This window comes from Acanthopagrus latus, chromosome 8 (assembly GCF_904848185.1).
Source record: "Acanthopagrus latus isolate v.2019 chromosome 8, fAcaLat1.1, whole genome shotgun sequence".
In the NCBI taxonomy this organism is placed as follows: Eukaryota; Metazoa; Chordata; class Actinopteri; order Spariformes; family Sparidae; genus Acanthopagrus; species Acanthopagrus latus.
Window position 1 is genome coordinate 23,805,857 of NC_051046.1, and position 3,316 is coordinate 23,809,172.

Below are 3,316 nucleotides of genomic sequence, written 5' to 3' on the forward strand. Positions count from 1 at the left end.
GCGGGGGCGCGCTCTGCACGAATCGCAGACTAGAGCCTACAAACTGCGCCAAATCTACATTCACAACACGATGTCTGCATGAATTGACGTAAGGATACAATCTAACGCCCCCACACAGCTTGTTTTTAGCTTGTTTTGAAACACTATCAGTTAATTCATAGCAACGATGCCACTCTCCAACACCACCTGCTCTGTCCCCAGCAGTGCTGTTCATGTTTCACTGGGCTTTCACTTCTCCAGTTCATAGTCAGCATGTTTATCATAAGTTATATTTATCACAAGTTCATTGATCTGTGTTGTATTGTAGTAGCTGCTCTTGAAATGGTGACTCAGTCTGAAAAGTCCATTTATCCCACCTTGAGTGCCTTTACATTCCCTAGTCCCAGCTTTCATGAGAAGCTTCAGTGACATTTCACTAATGTAAATAGAAGAATTTCCGGTCTAGATCGTTGTATCCCTTAATGACACATTGCATCAAATAAAAAAAACAACAAAAACCCTGTGTGAGAAAAAAAAGAAACCCTATAACAAAAAAAATTGGGCCTCTGTCATTATAATTAGCAGCAAATGCCTCTCCCAGTCAAGTGCACAGCAGTCTGCAAAACTGCGCTCCCTGACATGAAACTAGCTGAGAATGAAGCCATGTGATTCAATCTTGATACTGAGCGTACATGTAACTGGGAGAGATTAAGATTAAGAGGTCATGACGCCTCTTCCATAGTAATCTGGACATAAGGAAGTCCACCCCCCTCTCCTCACCCCTCTGCCGGCAACAGCATCAGGAGGGCGAGAGCTTGGCAGAGCCAGAGAGCGGTGTGGGGTGGAGGCGGGAGGGGCGACACAGGCGGGGATTACAGAGAGGGATTGGTTATGTAAGTGCATTGTCCCAGTAGGATAGCAGCAGCCTGAGTGCATTGGAGGGCGAGGGGGACTCAGACGACAAGAAAAGTGAGAGAATGAACAGACTTTTGTAAATATAATCCGTTTGTACTGTCCTCAGCGGCGGCTTAGGCGCTGTAATGCTGTGTCTTACTGTAATCATACAGAGAGTGGCAACCGTTCTCTCCAAATGTACTGAACACTCTCATCAGACAGAACAAAGTTAGCCACCTCCACCACATGGAGTACATGCATAACCACCTCTTCTTCTGTAATCGTCCTCTTTGTCAGCTCTTTGTCCACATGGATGATATACAACCTCTTCTGCAAGAGGTGTAGGTCGAATAACACCACATTTTTCTGGGAAAATGGCGTTCACTTTTATGCCAGTGCTGTGTACTCTCAAATATAAACTAAACATAATGACCATGCCACCTTTTAAGCCCCGCTAATGCTGGGCTAATGTCTGTCTGCCAATCACTGTGGTCATTACTGAAATATCTCAACAACCATTAGATGGGTAGCCAACAATTGTGACATTAGCCAGTCCCCTGAGGATGAATCATAATGCCTTCAGTAATCCACTGATTTAACCTCTAACATCACCATTTCGGTGAACATTTGTGGATTTCAGTGAACTGTCTTGACAGCCATTGGATGGATTGCCATGGAATTTGATACAGGCATTCATGTACCCCTTTGAATGAATTGCAATAACTTTGGTAATCCCTTAAAGGGTAACTCCAATTTAAGTGTGTGTATTCAGATCTTGTGGAGTACTTTGCATATGTGCAAAACATAGTATAAAGCGTTTTGTGGCTCCAGCAGCATGCAATCTGATAACCTGCCTCCAGTGATGAAAATTTGCAGGGCTTGCATGATTTCATAATCCCTGCATTTTCATTGCAAAAAGTCACATATATCTTAGCAGAAAGTTGAAAAATGTTTTGTTTACTTCACACAAGAGCAGCCATTTTCCCCTGTTGCCATGGGAAAGTTTTGAAGTGACGTAATTACGCGACGTGAACATCATCGAAAAGATGCAAACCCACCATGAAGCCATGATGAAGCCTGCAAATCAGTCTCATTTGCCAACAAAAAAATCATACTAATTTCAAAAACCTCAAGCTAACATTACTAAGGTGGTAAAAATGGTAAAAAACATCTGCTGATAGCAGCACGGTCATTATGAACAGCTCTGCATGCTTATGTTACCCTATGTTAAGTGAAGGCTTGCAGAGTCACTAGTATGGCTGTGGACTCTGTGTCTTGTTATCTAATGCACATTTTAACCCCAAAACAAGTAACAGACCCTGTTCACAGAAGACATTCTGAGCAGGAAAAGCCCAGCTGAAATGTATGATATTAGTGATGGCTGCATTCCATTTAAGTGTGCTGGTTACTGGGCTCTAGTATTGTGTATGCTCAAGGTGTTTGTCATAAAAAAGGGTCCAATAACAGTATACATCCCCCCTCGGCATATTATGAATTACATTACAGCTACTTAATAATTAATAATAATAATAATAATAATAAGAAAAAGAATGAAACACTTTCCGCAAAATTCACAATGAGTTTTACAGTAGTTGGATGTAGCAGGATAAAGTGGAACAATAAAACAAGCATCAATGCATCAAATGACATTTATATGAACTGTAGAACTGTGAGGATGGAATAAAAAGAAGGCTATACAACAATAGCGGTCATAAAAAAAACTCCATTCATGTTCATGAAGCTGATTTTTAATGAAGAGAATGGAGTCCAACCTCCCAGATAGGCTACAATCAAAAGGTTACAGCAAAGGTTTGGTGACCTTTGTGGGACCACCTGACCGGCGGCATCTGAGGGAAGAGGGACCTGACACATATGAGTGTTAGAAAATCCGAAATGCATTTGGCCCAGTAATTCCTAAACATAGGTGCCCACAACCTGTTCATGGTGGAGTGTTGAGAATCAGGAGTATCACCACCCGAGGAGGGAAGCTGCCCTGTAGTCTGGTGGCATGTCAGTGTGTATCTTTCGGCAGATAGCAGCAGGGCGAGCAGGGCTGGGTCTTGTCTTTCAGCAGTCCTCACTGAAAGACAATATCAACCAAAGGATGTCAGTGTTTTCATCATTCAGCGGGAGAATGTTTTTTTTACGGTGGGCAAAAAAAGAAGGAATGAGACTACAGAGAGGGAGCAGTGTGGAGCCTGTGGGCGAGGGGTCTGGGGATGGAGGGGAGAGGAAGTGGGAGAGATCCAAACCTAAGAGAATGTTAAGCTGGGCTGGTATGCTGCTGGAATGTGACTCTCTGGGCGGACATAACATACATATTGTTTAATTCTTTTCCCAACCGAGTGAAAAAGGAGAGAGGGGTGAGGACCATGAAAAGGAGCTTGAGGGAAAGAGAAAATGTGGAAGGAAGAAGTCAGGGACGATAGTTTGGGACGTGTGG